The sequence below is a fragment of the Condylura cristata genome, unplaced genomic scaffold (assembly GCF_000260355.1).
Source record: "Condylura cristata isolate star-nosed mole 26May11 unplaced genomic scaffold, ConCri1.0 scaffold00008, whole genome shotgun sequence".
NCBI classification, from domain to species: Eukaryota; Metazoa; Chordata; class Mammalia; order Eulipotyphla; family Talpidae; genus Condylura; species Condylura cristata.
This window is the reverse complement of record NW_004567109.1, coordinates 5,010,176-5,027,415: the sequence shown is the minus strand read 5'-3', so window position 1 is coordinate 5,027,415 and position 17,240 is coordinate 5,010,176.

Genomic DNA, 17,240 nt, shown 5'->3' with positions numbered 1-17,240 from the left:
GGTGAATCCTCTCACCCTCCCTGCACCTCTGGCCTGCACTCCAGTTCTGTATTCATAAATAAATAAATTAAAAAAAAAATACTGTCTGGGCCCTCCCTGGTGGCACAGCAGGTTGAAGCACAGCACTGAGAAGCTAAAGCCACTGCAGCATGAGTTCGATCCCCTCCCCAGACCTGACCCACATGGCGCGGCAGACCTCGCCTGCTGCTCCCCTCAGCAGTGTACCTTGTTCTTCGGCCCGTCCTGCTCCCCACTCTGTCTCTGGTGAATCCTCTCACTGTCCCTGCACCTCTGGCCTGTACCCCAGTTCTGTATAAAGAAATAAATCTTAAAAAAATACTGTCTATTTAAAAACACTGGCACCATAGGCCATCCACATGGGGGTCTCTGGTTCTGAGTCCAGGCCTCTCTGCTTCCCAGATCACACACTGATGCACAGCAGCAACATCTTGTAACCCACTGGGTGTGCATGTTGAAAGCACTGCTTTCCCTCTGTGGTTCAATGAGTCAGGCACACGCGGCATCTTCTCCCATGCACTGCCACATCCCTGCAGGCCCTCGTCAACATCATGGTTTCTGACCCTGCACGCTCAGAGCAGCCCCAGGACCAATTGGGATGAAGGTCAAGACCTCTGTGCCCATGGGATCACCAGCCATGCCTCCACCTGGACTGAAGGGAAAGGCAGGGATCAGGTGGGTGGGCGGGCAGGTGGGATGTGCAATGAAATACGTAGCTAAGGAGCAGTGAGGAGACCGGGAAGCTAAGAAAGTGCCAGAATCCTGGCGAAGGCCGCAGATGATAGTGCAAGTAAAGAATCCAGCAAGTTCTGCTCTCCCTGCAGGCAGGTTGCATAATTTTTGTGGAGGCTGATAACAAGTACCTGGTTATTACTTCTTTGTAGTTTCCTTTTTCTTTCCTATGACTTACAGAGGGCAAGTTCCAAGCTAAGGACCCAGGACAGGGTGGAAGGAGTTGGATTACCTGTTGCACATTTCTCTTAGTATCAGTCTGCAAAATTTAAGATCACAGCAGTAGAGGGCCCCGGAGAGACAACGACCCTCCCAGGCAGATGGGAAGAGAGAAGGAGGAATGGTCGCTAACGAAAATCCATCTTCTCAGACCGGAAGCTGAAACACTTTCAGAGTCGACGGAACCCGTGCCCTGCACGACTCAGTCCAGGGTGTGGCAGGATGCCAAGGGGCAGGCTGAGGTCTCCCAGCTAGGACCCTCAGCCTTCATGCATGGAGTGGGAACAGCAGCTCCACACCTGAAAGGACCAGGAGACTGGGAAGGTGTATGTCTCCATGGCAACCTGTGTGGTCTGGTGACTCACAGTTCATATACACCGGGGTGTTGGGGGAAGAACTAGCAGGGGGTGGGGCTCTTCCCAGTGCACTGGTGCTAGAAAAAGCCCCTCTGAGAGCCGGGAAGGGTGCCCTCTGAGAATCCATGAGGCTAAATTTCCTGCCTATGTGATGGCATGGAGCAGTCACAGTTGAAATTCAGCTGCTTGGAAGGAAATAAAGAAATTTAATATTTATTCTACACCTGAGTCTACGGCCTGTGATTCATTCATCCCTTCTACACCTGAAAGCAAAAATCTATATTTCCCCTATGAGTTGCCCAAACGTGCACCAAGCGCCCGGTTCACTGTGACTGCATCATCTATTGTTCTGCTGTAGATGCTGTCCATTGTCTTGGCTTGCGCCAAAGGGTGGGTAGTTGACATCAAATGCAATGCCCATTTGCATTTATCTTCTTGGCCACTTACTACAACCAGATTTTAAACAGCACAGCTCAAGGCCTCCCTGGTGGCCTGGTGGTCAAGGGGTGAAGCCTCAGCACTATGAAGCTATTGGCAGCCACTGCAGCACGAGTTTGACCCCCGGCCATGGGGTGCAGCAGACCTCTCCTGTCTCCCTACTGCTCCCGTCAGCAGTGTGTTTCAATTGAGCCCCCTGTTCTGCTCCCCACTCTGTCTCTCGTGAGCCCTCTCCCTCCCCCTACATCCCTCTGGCCTCCACCCCAGTTCCTGTATGCATAAGCAAATATTTAAAATATAAAAATAAAACAACATGGTGCATTACTACATAGTCAAAGACACCAAACCAAACTAAGCCGCGGAGGTTTCGATTTGCAGGAAATTCTTTTGCAAAGCCTGATGCTTCATACCTCGAAGGCTAGGATCCTGGTCAAGTTAAAAGTGACCTATAGCACCAACAGCAAAAAGCTACATGAGCTCTGGTCCCCCAGCCCAGCCCACCTGCCCTTATCATGAGCAAAACATCCAAGATGTAAATAGGTCTCAGACGTTGCTTTCTCTGAAGACAGAATGCAGGACTGATTTTTCTTTATGTTAGTCATTTCAGCCACCTCGCTGGGCAGAGGTGATGGGAGCTGAGACCATACTCAGAGCAAGTAGGAAACTGCATCTTGCTTAATGGATGGAGTTGATGGGGGAGCAGAAAAGCTCCCCAGCAAAGGGAAGGAGGCCTCTGTGCAAGCAGGGGTGTGTGTCTTCTTTTGTTTTTCACCTGTGTCTGTGGGACGGATGCAGAAGACCCGTGCAAAAGACCCAGGATAATGGAGGGGCGCCGTGTGCCTTCTTGACACCCATTTGCATCTACATTAGAAATCTCAAAAGTGCACATTCTTTCAAATTTAGCTGCAACACTCACTGAAATGTGCTGATGCCTACAAGTAGGAGTTTCTTTTTACAGAACACTCTTCCCCACTTTAAAAAGGCAGTTTTTAGTGTACTTGAGCCAAAAAAATCCATTCTGATAACCCAAGTCACGATGTAGTAACTTGACTCCCAGCTGGTGGGTGATTTCAGACAAGTAATAACCATGCTTCCTCCCGCTGTCGAATTTTCACAGAAAAACCATGATTTGCTACCAGAACGAAGGCAAAACAAAGTCCTGGGCTGGTGTTTTATGGAAGGTCAGAGGTTCAAAGTCAGGGGGTGGGGTCAGGGAGACAGGTCCCTCCTGGAGTTGGCCCACGGGAATAACCACGGTTCATAATCTCACGAGAGGCCCAGCTAACGCTCGCCCAACGCTTTGAAAAGGAAAGGGCTATTTTAATTTCTCAGCATGTTATAATATTCACATTTCACTACAAGTCCTCGCCTGATTTAATCCTGACTTCATAAAGCCCAAATGGACTTTTTTCTGTTTTTATCAACAATTTTCTTTTGGGCTCTTTTGGAAAGAGACCGCAGATGAGCTGATCCAACAACAGACGTGGTTAGGAAGGGTTTGGGGACAGCAATGCCACGCGGACAACACTTCTGTTTAAATATCACGCCAGGTACCCCGAGTGAAAGGGCTTCACTAACGTGGTGGGGGCAGCTGTGCAGATGTCAGGCCCACGCTGACCGGTGTTTGGGGCAACCTCAGGTCCTGCCTTTTGGGTCTGGTGACAGTCTCCTTTTCTCCTAATGACATGGCCGCGCCCCCACCTTTGAAGTTGATGACCTGCGTGACCTTGAGGCTGGAACCACCTCAGCTCACCCTGGCTTTGCCTGCTGAGTGGTAGCAAGTATAGGGAGCTCCCCAGGATCGTTTTCTTCTTTCCACTCCCATGTCCCCTCCAGAACAGCCACTGCATGTGGACTCCAGCCTCCCCGTGTCCCCTCTTCCCGACAGAGCCACACCTGCGGGACTGGGCCCAGAGATGGACCATCTGCTTCTGGCCCTGGGAGGACTCTTGCCTCTAATTTGGGTCAGCCCGCTTCCTTTCAGAGCACTGCTCATTTTTAGTTGAGCCCAGTGTAAGGGGTGTTAAAACAATCCACTTTTGGTTTAGTGCAAAAGAACTGAGGTTTGGGAGCAGCCTGGATGATGATCACATGGGAGCAGTTGACTTCTGTTCTGCTCCAGCAGCTGCACACGCAGAAGGTGACACCTCTGGGGGAGGCCAACCTTACCAACCTAACACAGAGTTTCCTGGGCTTCTCAGTGCTGCGCCAGCATAAGGTGTATTGTGCTGGGGGCTCTACCTGCCTTGTGCAGGGGGTGTCTCTATGGAGTCTTCCCAAAGCCTGTGTTTCTCCATTTTACAGATGAGGAAACTGAGGCTTGTCCAACATCATGCTGTAGGCAAATGGCGGAGCCATGGCTATGACCCCGGTGTATGCCTGAGGGCTTAACCACTGCAATTGGGCTTACCCAATAACAATGGCAGGATGGAACTAAGCAGGAGTTGAGGGCAAGTCATCTCTTTATTAGCCAATCCCTGGGTAATATGTGTAAGCTCACATTGCTAGGACTTTCTTACTTTAAAAAAAAAAAAAAAAAAACACCTTCAAAGAGACTCCAATTATACAGAGCTTGGCTCTCTGATAATGATTGATATTTACGACCCTTCTTCAGCTGAATAAGCTAAAGACCAGAGTAGCTAAATGGCATGTTCTCGGTCTGGACAATCAGTGGCAGATGCTGGAATCTGATCTCAAATACAGGGAGCTGAAGGATGTGAACACCCGTCATGAGTTCTAGAACACACAGCAGGTGTCTGATAAAGTGAACTTCATTTCTTCACCTCTTTTCCTTTCACATCATCCCCAAGGGTTGAGAACACAGTTCCAGCTAAAGCAATCCACATTTCTTTGTGTTGCTTTACGGCAATGATAAAAATGTGAAGTCATCCATCCACTTTGCTGCTGTTGAAAAATAATAACTGGATGATGTTCCCCTTGGCAGCTGTCTATGCCTGGTATTTAAGCAGCATCCAGTTCCAAAGAATTGCCCTTTAAAAAGAAATTGCAATTGCACAGCCACCATGTAAGAGCTGGAAGATAAACAAATTTTTTTTCTACCCAAATATTTCCAGCTTTGGCTTTAAGGTGTTTCTCACGATTGGAGTTCAACATGTTGTATATCCAGAAATGGAGGAGTTAAAATTAAAAACTCATACCCTGAGCCATGTACATGGGTTTCCAGTCCCTTTAGTATCCTTTTTGGTTCCAACATTAGCATTTTATTTGCAAATGACTCAAACTATGGAAGGAATATAAAAGGTATTTTTAACTGGCTCATGAATGGAAGTCTGGAGGTAGACACAGCTGCAGGAATAGCTGGATCTAGGAGCTTCCTTCTCCTCTCTCATTATCAACCTGTTGGCCTCATGCACAACCATGCTCGCTGCCCCAGCAGCTGCACACTCACTTATGCCAGGCCAGGCAACTCCCACAGAGAAAGGGAACTCTGCTTCCAAATGATTTGCAAAACATCACAGAATCTCGCTGGCCTCTCTTAGGTCACATGCTCATCTCTGGCCCAATCACTGTGGAGTGGAAAACACCGATTGACTGGGCCTGCGTCATGTGCCTCCCTCTCGTCCAAGTGGTGTGTTTCCCATTCAAGGGGAGCAGGGAATAGTAAATGGACGCTTGCAGGCAAGACAACAGATGACCATTCTAAGAGAATGCAAATGATTCAGGAAAAGATTTATTTTACTGCTTGCTTTTCTCACCAAGAAAATCCATGTGTTGAAATTCAATGGGGGTAGAAAAGAAAAGGAAGCCTGGTCCTGATTATGGAAATGGTGCTGGGAGGGGGAAAAGAAAGGAGCTAAGAGGTAAGAATGACCTTGTTTCTTTCCTTGGAAATACCAAGGTGACGGGGTGTGCCGAGCACCCAGCAGCTGAAAACAGTCAGAGCAGCAAAGCTCCAGACCAGACGCCTCCCTGCAGCCAAGTCACTTGAACAGCAGTCACTGCCTCTCTAGCCTTTTATTCAGCAAGTGTTTAGTGAGCGTTATGGTGAGTCCAGGGGCTCTTCCGGGATGGGGAGTTTCGGGGTGAGGACAGACAGACAAGCTTCCTGGGCCCCCCTGGTGATGCAATGGGTTAAAGTGCAGCACTATGAGCTATGGGCAACCACTGAAACATGAGTTCGATCTCCTGCCAGGGAGCTGACCCACATGATACGGCAGACCTCTCCTGTCTCACCCGCTGCTCCCCTCAGCAGTACTTCCTCCTGCTCTGCTCCCCACTCTGTCTCTGGTGAATCCTCTCACTCCCCAACCCTCTGGCCTGTACCCCAGTTCAGTATGCAGAAATAAATAAATCTTCAAAAAAAAAAAAGAAGAAGAAGACAGACAGACCAGATTCCCTCACACATTCCAGTTAGGAGAGACACAAAACAAACAAATGACCCAATTCGTGGGAGAAGCATTTCCCATGAGGGTGACAACTGCCCGGGGGGAAAGAAGGCAGATGGGAAGCAAAGCAGTGGGTGGCAGGCGGGGTGGGGGGAGAGGGAGTGTGTGACGCTCTGTGTACAAAGCCAGCAGGACATCAAGACGAGATCACAGCTGAGACTTAAGAGTGAACAGTCAGGCTGAGCTCACGGACACAAAGGCCTCTGAGCCGCAAATAGGCTGGTGCAGCTGAGACCCGGAGGCCTGGAGCATGTGGCTGAGGGGCGCGAAGCAGCAGGACGCCGGATGCTGCCTTGAGGATCTGCTGTCCGAATCCCGACATCTCCATCCTGCACGGGTTGAGAGGCTCCGCGGCTGTCACAGCTGCACACACACATGCCCCTTCACCCCACATCGCCTCGTGTGCATCAGACATTCGGGCACCATTTCTTCTAGTGAAAGAGGGTGGTCCAGTGGAAAGGCGTGGCCTGGAGTCCAGTTTTGCCACCTTGTTGTGGAGGGGCACTGGGCAAGCTGTTTAAGCTCGCTGGGCCTCTTCGCTGGGAGCAGGGTCTCAGTCTCCAAGGGCATTTCAAGGGTTAAGCAAGACGGTGGAAGAGAGGGGTGCTGGGGCATGTTTGTTCATTAAAGGTGAGTTTTTCTTCCTGATTTCACAGGCCAGCAAAGAAACGGGGGTCCACATCAGGTGGATTTGGGGAAGAAGCTGTCTCACTCATTGGTACTCATTCTAGAAGGCTGCGCGCATGACAGCAAGGGTTGGAAGTGAACCACAGTGAGTGACAGAGAGGAAAAGGGGACGAGCGCGAGAGTGGGCCGGGCACCCGAGGGGCGCCGGCACAGCCAGGGCAGGGCCCCATTTCCTCAGCTCGTGGGGAGCCAGGGGCCGGACTCGCCTTCCGCACACCGCCCTGTGGAACCCGTCGGCATGAAGCAGCGAGTACAGTCCAGGGCTGGCCTGCCGGGCACACAGGTTACTGGTCCCATTTTATGAAAGAGATTCAAAAGGCACAGGAAGGTGAAGCCACTTTTCATGGGGAGGTGGCTGACCCCATTTTTTTAAGGATGTATTCATCCATGCATTCAGAACTGGGGTACAGCCAGAAGTGCTAGGGCGGTGAGAGGATTCACCAGACAGAGTGGGAAGCAGAACAGGCAGATCGACGAAGTACACTGCTGAGGGGAGCAGCGGGGAGACAGGAGAGGTCTGCTGCGCCCTGTGGGTCACTCCCTGGCCGGGGATCAAACTCATGCTGCAGCAGCTGCGGCCAGCTTCACAATGGGCCACTTTAACCCACTGCGCCACCAGGGAGGGCCCTTACCCCATGTTTTCTGTTTTTGTTTTTGTTTTTTTTTAAGATTTATTTATTTATGCATACAGAACTGAGGAACAGGCCAGAGGTGCAGAGGCAGTGAGAGGCTTCACCAGAGACAGAGCAGGCTGACTGATGAAGTCCGCTGCTGAGGGGAGCAGCGGGCAATGACCCCATGTTTGAACCATGAGGCTGCCCTGCCTCTGAGTGGGATGACGAAAGTAGACACCGATCGCTGCAGTTTCATGACTGTTGTTGTTGTCGACATGGTTCTTACTCCTCGAGAATCCTCATGTCCCCTGACTTCAAATGCTTAAATGTGCAGCATCTTCAAATGAGGAAATTAATGACACTGAACCTTGGAATTTTTTTTAGAAATTAAAGACACCCCTAAGAACGGTCTTCTAATTGTAGCAACCTGCTACATTAATGCCGAAAAACTCATTTACAATTCAGCTATTAAATGACAAACCATTACTACCATTTTTATGGCTTTATATTCCCCTAACAAATTTATTATGTAATTACCTCACCTAACAGCATCATTTGAGGATGTAATGTTGAAATAAGGTCTCTATTTTAAAATGCTTACTATTCTATGCTGTCAATATCTAGCTTATAGAAAATATCCAGCATGGAAAACCAAGTTGTCTATTTTGTTAACTGGGTCCAGTAAGTAAGTGGGCTTGGGATCCCTTTGCTTGGGAATCTGGTTCTCTCTTGCCCTTTGCTGATGTCAGGAAGAGGGAACACGGGTCCCAGAGGTTGTCTGTTTTCCAGCTTGGTGCCTAGTTTTGGAGCTCACAGCCAGGTGTGGGTTTGTTGCGGGGATTATGACAGTGGCTACCATCCCCAGCCACCCAGGGAGTGGGCCCAGATTTAAACAGAAGCATAGCAACTAAAGAGGGGAGTGATTGCTCCCTGATCTGCTTTGAACTGGGGGAGTCGGAGAAACCTCTCAGGCAAAGGCCGGAGGGGAGTGTAGGAGGGAGGTATAGGAGGGAGGTACTTAGGAGGGTGGGAGGCTGATACTGAGGCCTGAGACATATGCACAGGCCCACAGAGAAAGCCAGTGCACAGACATGTGTTCTCCTGAAGGCAGGAAAAGAGGGACCTGTCCCCAGGGTCAAGTCGTCAAATGGACCTGTCCCCAGGGAACAGGCAGCAAATGCACCTGTTCCCAGGGTAAAGGTGACTGGCGACCTCCCGAAGGCTGGCATTTGACACTGGGACTCTCAGGCCCGGAATCAAACTCTAAAAGATCATTTCTAGTAAACTCATAGGTGCCGAGCGAGCGGGGAGAAGCCTAAGGCGGGACTGCAGGCTCAACCTGCCTGCTTTTCAGGCCCAAGAACCAGAGCTCAGTGCCTTGCTCCCCGGAGAGGCGCCTGGCTACACGTGTCGGAGTGAGAGGGGAGCAGTCTCCGTTGTCAGATTCGAGAACACTGGTCCCTCTTGGTGCGTGCTGTGCTGAATACAAATAAGACTGTCTGCTTTTGACGTTATCTCCATCTTAACTTTGCTCATCACCCTGCAAGGGGTGTCTAGGCAGAGTGACGAAAGAGCAGCGACAGCCCGCGTGCTCCTGGCCCTGCAAACCTGAACACGCTGCTCTTGGCACTGGGGGTTGGGGGCTGACGGCTGCTGGGTAGATCTTGAGCCACGATCCTCAGCAAGCTAAGAGTCGACTGTCCTGAGCCTATCCACGTGGTCTCAGTAGGGGATTATCAAATGGGCATTTGCAGCGTCCCCCACGGGCAGCTATCAGATATGTCTGGAGAGGTCTGGGGCTGTTCTGGGTGGGGCTGCTCCTGACATCCCGGGAGCAGAGACCAGGGATGCTTGGGCCCTGCAACACAGTCCCTTCCCCCCACTCACCACCACCAGGGTTTATCCAACCCCGAACATCAAAGGTGAAGAGACAGAGAAACCCTGCCTATAGATATAAACTCACAACCATCCTCCAAGACAAGAAGAGCCACAGAGATGTCCCGGATGAACCCCCTCCTTGTGACCTGAGCACAGCATGTCATCCTCAGAGCTGGCCCTGTGTGAACTCGTAGTGCAAAAGACACGTCACGTCCTGGTAGCATCTGAGATGAAAACTTGATGTCAACTTGCATTCACAGCCGCTGGGGGAAAGCGGCATGCCCTTCACACTTTCCCCTGCAGTAGAACTTCATCTTGACCTCCCTTCCCACCCCCTGAAAAATTCCTCAGTGGCCTCCTGGCACTGGCCGAGTGATGCAGAGGGGGTTAGCAGCTTTGTGTGAGCCTTCAGAATGCTAATGTTTAAACTAATGCATTTATTTATGCTGAATGCATCCTTCCACCCAGAACATTATGAATTCTTCTTCAGGAGCCCCGAGTGAAATCAACCTCCCCCAGTCTGGCTTTTAATATGTGATTGTCGAAGCTGCTGGTTTCTACTCCCTGCGTTAACAAGACCTGACTTTGTGGATCATTTAATATTTATCCAAAATATTTGATACACATCTAATGACATAATCATTCAGCCCCTTAGCCCGACATGGTTGCATAAGCACCTACCGGCTTTGAAAATCTACATTTTTCAGAATATGTTGTCAGTTAGTCTAATGTATTCCAGGGCATAGATTTCTTGCCAAAATAATTCTGCCCGGTGAATGATAAATGTGTTGTGATTATTTCTTCAGCTTTTGTGAAAGCCTACAGTAGGGATAGTGTCCTGAAAGCAACACAGGGACCAGGGAGCACAGTATTTCTTTGTCTGGTTCTGCCATATTTAGAATGCGCCTTTCCCGCTTCTCCCCAAGTGTCTTTCACTAGTTGCTACTCCCTGAGGTGACTGGCGAAGGCAGCTTCAGCTAATAAGTTCTTCTTGGCTCCTGTATCTGTCTCTCTGTGTCCAGCCCCCAAGAACTTAATGAACTGTTGTGTCTCTCCTGGGTAAAGGTCACTGTAGCTCAGGTTTTAAAGCAACCTCATCTTTCAAAACTGGCTTGACAAATGGAAAGAGCCAGAGCCCCAGATGTCTGCTGCTTTTGGCTTTTCCCAGAGTGAGTGGGAATGAGTACCACTGCACATGGGAACTGGGAATCCCCCTAAAGCACATATGGCAGGACAGAAAATGTGAATGGTCACAATTAGAAGGTTGGCCAAGGCGGACGTGGGGGGATCCCCAATGCAGCCAAATCACCACAGCTCTTGCTCACCTGAGATCTCTCGGGCTACTGGTCAACTTCTACACCTAAGAAGCTTCCCTACAAGAAAGCCTTCTCGATGCTTCCACGTCCTCCCCTCTGACCTCCAGTCTTCGCTGCCAGTGCCTATTCTGAGTCAGCCTACTCCCTGCAGCCCTGTGCTGACACAAGCTGCCATTTGTCTGAGTATCTGCAGTAACTCTCTCCCATTCCTTTCCTTGCTCTGCTTTTGTGAAAGCCTACAGTAGGGATAGTGTCCTGAAAGCAACATTTTCCATAAGTCAGCTAGAATGATCTCTTAAGCATGTCACCTAGTTCCTGTCATCCTTGCTTAAAATCCCTCCATGGTGTCCCACTGCTTACAGCATTGATTCCTGAGGGCTCACTCTGTGGGGCTTCCAGATCTGGCCAGTGACAATCCAGGATGCCCAGACATATCTGATTTCAGAAAAACAATGAACATGTTCCAGGCAATAGTTGAGACATATAATACTCATAAAGTTCTTGCTTACCCAGCATTCAATGTAACTGGACTTGCGCCATTCATTTGGCAATCTTACTCACAGGGGTTTCTATAGCCTGGTACCTGCCCTCCTTCCCCACTTCCTCTCACCCTCTTCTCCCTCTCCATCATCCAAGTAACACTGGGTTCCAATGTTCCAGGCCCTGTCTCTCTTCCAGCTTGTCCTGACCACGCCTGTCTACAACACGCCATATTGGTTGGTGAAACAGAATGTTCTGCCTTGAGCTCTTGGCAAGCCATCAGCCTTTTCATTCTTCAGAGCTTAGCTCAAATATTCTTTCCTGAGGAGAGCCTTTCTCATGACCCTTTCCAACATACAGCCTCTCCTTACCTCCCCCCAAGAGCTTTTTAGCACATTGCGTTGTTCTATCTTCTTCCTAAGGAGAGCCTATATTTCTTTTTCTTCTGCTGGCATGATTTCTGCCTGTCTCTAGGGAGAGGGGAGCAGGGGTTTCTCAGTCTTATTCCCCAAGTTCTGACATTGGCCTGGTGCTTGCTGGAAGCTCAAGGAATCATTTGTGAGTGGCTAAATGAACTCAAATCCATCCCTTTGTTCTTACAATAAAATCCAGTCTTGACCCTCTCTAAAAGTCACCTCAGATGGAGCCTTTTCTGAGGCAGTCTAGCATGTGGGAAGCACTCTCAGCATTTGGGAAGCTAATCCACCAAGGACTTCCCATACTGGCTGTGGAAACAGCATGGATGGTAGAAAGATCTGAGCTTGAATCTGACTTTGACATTGGCTATGTCATTTCCTTGATCTCTTCATCCACGTTCCAGGGAGAGCCAGACCTCACTTGTCAGAAGATAGTGAAGAATTAAACGTTTTAGGAGGCAGTGGTAGGTGTAAGTCAGCAGACCAAAGCCGGCTTGAAGCTGATCTTCAATAAGCAACTGTTGAGTTTAGCCCTCAAGAAGGGCTCTCTGGAATGCCTCAGTAGCACCATATACTTCAGAGTCTGTTAACCACATATCATAGACTCTCTTGCTAACACTATATATCCCCTTACTCACTGCTTGCTAACCTAGTCTCTGTAATCCTCACTCCAAATGTCCACTGGCTCCAACAAGCCCTTAGCTCTGTTGGTGCAGCTCTGTGCTGCCTGCTTGCTGGAGAACAGGCAGGCACTGATCTGGGAGAGATACTTTTGAATATCCTGCTTACATCCAGGATGGAGCCCATTCCTGTCTGGTCAGGTTCCGCTCCTTAAACATCCTCCAGGCTGGATCTGCTACAGATGTTACTGTTACCATGGTAACTATTATGGCCGAGATTTTTTTTTCAAACTGAAGGAAGAACAGCAGAGGTTCAAAGAGCAAACATAATTACTTTTCTGCTGGGCTTTCAGTGTTCTCCATAAATGCTGGCTGATGCATATCTGGACACTTGGGTCCTTTAAACCCCCTTCTGCTGCTAGCCACCACCATTCCATGGCCGAGTAGCCCATGGAGTGGACTGCCATTGACTGTTCAATGGCTACTGGTATGCTGTGGTCAAAAATTATCCATCTAATAGGAATTTTCTTTTAACACTTGAGATGCTTTTGCTGAAGTCTTAAAGTACTAAAGCCTAAAGTTTATTATTATGTGAACTGTGATGTGGCATGTCCAGAAATTCACACCCTCTCCCATTGGGAGGTGAAAGAAAATGTATCCTCCCTGATTCAGAGACCTGGTACTCTAGTGGTAAGTTTAGTAACTTACATGTAACCCACAGAATACTCTGCAAGTAACACTTGCTATGGACTTCCAAGGCCACCATCAAAAAGGGTTCTGCTCCCACTTTTTGGGGGGATCTTATCACCGCTTAAGGCTGCCATGTTGCCAGGAAGCTCAAGCTCCCAGAGACATCAAGATGAGTACCACCCATTGTCCCCAAAACTCCACAAGGTCTCAGGGTCTATTTAGCCATCTGCATCCCAGATCATCAAATAGCCCAGCCATAAATCAACCTGAGATGTCGAATCTTCCCTGTTGATGTTCCAGACCTCCCACCCAGGACAGAAACAAGCTGGCCCTACTATTCCCGGCCCAGATTCCTGATCCACAGAATTAAAAGGATTCCTTAAAGCCATTAGGTTCTGGAAGAATCTGATAAGCAGCCATGTACTTGCTCCAAGTGCAGCTGGACCTGCTCTCACTGGCTCTCAAGGCTCCTGAGACGCAACATGGACCCGTGGTGAGGTCTTTCTGGCTCCAGCCTGTTGGTTGTTCACAGGCACCCTTGGGCTCGATTTGGGTGCTATTTCCAATGTCACTAAAGCCAAAGACCTTCAGTCCCAGGAATGATGCTTGCTTTGGGATTTCCTGTACCTACAGAGGAGGGTGGGTCAGCACAGTCCTGTAGGGTGAGTGGACGTCAAGGTCACAGACATTGGGTTCATTTGAGGAGGGTCTTGGGAACATCTGGCTCTGAGTGTGGGACTTCAAGCCTTTATGAGACCTTTAGAGATTTTATGAGAGTTCAGTGCCCAGGGGTAACCATTTACTGAATTCCATCAATGCACAATTCATTGCCCTGAGGCTCTCAATTAAGAGAGGAAATATGGTTTCAATTTGAGGCAGAAAAGACAGCCCTCTTCCATATTGATTCTACTAGGTGGTGTCCACTTTTGCCAAAATTTTATTTGTACTCTGTTCTACTTTCAGAAAGAATTTGGTGTTATGGGTGTGAGTGGATGCCCTCGCTATATAGTTAACTTCTGATTTCTGGACTGTGGGGTCTTCCAGTCATCACTCTGCGACTTTTGTTTCCATAGAAACTAATGTTTATGTTTATATCTATGCAGACTGTTTCTATCAGATTTTACTTCTTGGAGCAGATGTTGTAAGTCATTTCACCAAGATGGACGCCGGTGATAGGGAACAAAGCCCCTATTCTACTGAAATGAGCATTTCGTTCAGTACTGTTATGGCTCCAGAAGTCAGAATGGTACAGAAGAAAAATAAAAGGGGTTCAGGGAGCGATTATAAGCAGCAGTGTGGTCTAGAAAGCAAGTGATACAGTGCCGAAGATGGACAACCTCGTGCACAATTCAACCCTCCTGCTACAAATAAACAGGGGCTCTATCGACCTCTTTCCCTGAGGAAATCTAAATGCAATGTACATATTTAAGTGCCAATCTGTTCTCTGCTGCCGAAGGATACAGCAGCTAAGTGGAATGAAAATCTATGTTCACAAAGGGACATTGTGGGCATGTGGGCACCTCATTTATGCAGATGCACCACTGTGGGATGGCTAGTTAACTTTCCCCAATGTCCTCCCGAGGACTCCAGGACCGCCTCTGGAAACAATACATCCAGTCTCCTTTGCAAAACAGAGGCCTCTGTCAAGTCTAAATGGTAGCAAACACATCTTTTCCTATTTAATCGTGTTTCCGTTCGCTTTTGTCTTGACTGACAATTTATATATACACACACGATTTTATTTTTTCCTTGTTTTGTTCATCTATTCAGCAAGCCCAGACCTGCCTCCACGTCCCTGAATGACTCTGTGTTTGACAGTGAGTGATAACAATGAGAGCTCAAATTTATTGAGCACTTACGACATGTCAGCAGCATGTACAATGCCTTTTGTGGAATTCCTCATTTAATCCTCACGACAGCCATACAGGTAGATATGATAATGGCACTCACTTTCACAGATGAAAAGACTAAGGCACAAAAAGTCATTTGCCCAAGGTTATACAAGGTATGACTGGCAGAGCTGGGTTTCGGAGGTGCTGGGATCTGCAGTGTGAGCTGCCCTATTATACTGTTATCATTGGTCTGCTTTGGCAGTGGTAGACCAGAGGAAGAGACAAATGGATAAAAACCTGTATGATGATGACCAGAGGCATGATGCCCATGTCTCAGTCATACAGCATTTGTTGCATATCTACTGCCATAGAAACAGAAAGAATATGAGCCAGTCTGTTTGGGGAGGAGGGCAAGCTTAACTGATGTGGGTTACCTCAAGTGGGTCTTGAAGAATGAGGAAGAGTTCCTCAAATAATGAAGAAAAAAATGCACTCCAAGTCCCTCCCCCCAAAGAAAAGAACCCATGGAGAGGATGTACAAAAGAACAAATTATCTAATTTTGTTTGCTGAGTGTTAACCCATTGTGTATACACCACAGCTTCTTGACCCATTCACCTGGTTTTGGGCACAAGGGACTATGAAGAAGGCTGGTGGCTGCTTTGGTGGTGGGTGTGATTACATCTGAGGGGGGAATCCTATACTTCCACAATGATAACAAGGGCATAAACCAGTGAAAGAGAGAAAGATTCACAGATCAATACTTTTAAAAATAAAAGGCAAGTTTTCTCATCTTTGTGGTATCCTTCCAGGGCCCCTCCTGACGTTCCCTAGCAAATTTAAATTTAATTTTCTGACTGTGGTTATAATATATGCCACCTGAGATATACTGTTTTAAACACCCTTAAGTGTGCTGTGCAGTGGCATGAAATGTGACATGATTGTGCACCCACCACCACCTTTTCTGGATGTCCACCCTCCTCTCCTCTCGCCCCAGTCTCATTCCTCTTTGCTGTCTCTATGAAGTTGACAAATCTAATTGGAATCACACAATCTTTATCCTGCTGTGTTTGACATACCTGTCTTGTCATCAACCCCTGTTAACTTCTGAACATGCAAAGTTTCATGATTTTGCTACTGCAGTCAGTATCACTGTATAATTGTGGATGAGGTCACAGAAAAGACATGAGTGGTTTGTCTGCCTAGGACCTGTCTTCTAGATCCTGCTTCTCTCCCTTCTCCCATCCTCTTGGTGAGCAGGCGGTGAGACACATCCAGACTTACCCCGCTAGCCATGACTGATAGGTGCACCCATGTACTCTTTTCTAAGCTGACCCACAAGCCTCTCCTCTGAGGGTTTGGAAATGGGACTAAAAGATTCCTATAATGATGACTGTTCTTGAAAATAGGCTTTAAGTGGAGGTATATTCAAAGAAACAGAGAAGTCCTTCTAAAGAACAAGACACAGAAAGGGACGAAGGTTGTTCTCTTCTTGGCCAATCAACATGACTAGACCCTCCAGTACAATGCTGAACACAAGTGAGAACAAACATCCTTGTTCACCAGTATGTGACCTTTGCAAATTTTTGTATGTCTTTGATAAGGTTGTGGAAGATCCTTTCTACTTTTAATTTATTGAATGTTTTGATCATAAAAAGATGTTTGACATTTTTGATTTTTTTATAGTATTTACCCAGGTTGATTATATGCTTTGTTTCTTTATGGATATAGTGGATGACACATTGGTTGATTTCTGTGTGTTGAACCAACCTTGCATTCTCAGGTAAAAACCACTTGGTCTGATTTTGTCTGATTTTGGTTCCAGGGTAGGGAAATACTAGTATTATAAAATAAGTTGGGAAGTGTGTCTTCTAATATTTGGAAGACTTTGTGAAGAATTGGTGGAAAGACTTTTCTTTCAGGAAGTTTTTGATTAGTAATTCAATTTCTTTCCTTGTCAGATATCTCTATTCAGGTTTTCCATTCTTCTGGATGCAATTTCCATAGTTTGTGTCTTTTATGAATTTGTTCATTTCATTAAGACATTTTCTGGCATATAATTTTTCAAAGTATCCCCTTAAAATTTATTTTATTTTTATAAGATTGATGGTTAATATCTACACTTTCACTCCTGAAAAAGTATGAAAGGTTTCACTTATTTTGTCAACATTTTTGATCTTTTCAAAATAAAGTTGACCTTTTAAAAATGTTTAGTTTTGTTGATTTTCTCTATTTTCATGTATTTATGCTCTGATCTTTACTTCTTTTTTTCCTCACTTGCTTTCGTTTAGTTTATTTATTTTTTTTCTAATTTCTTAAGGTGAACATTTAGGTCATTGATTTGAGAGCTTGGTTCTCTGAAAAAGTAGGAATTTATAGTTATAAATTCTGCCAGGGGCATTTAAAAATAAAAACAAGGTTGTACTATTTAAGATCTAAGGAGTTATCTAGGCTAAAAACTGGAATAAAGCAAACGAAGTTTAGATTTGTATTTTTCAAGTATTTTCTCCTCAAATAAGCTTCAGAGTAATGGTGTTGGG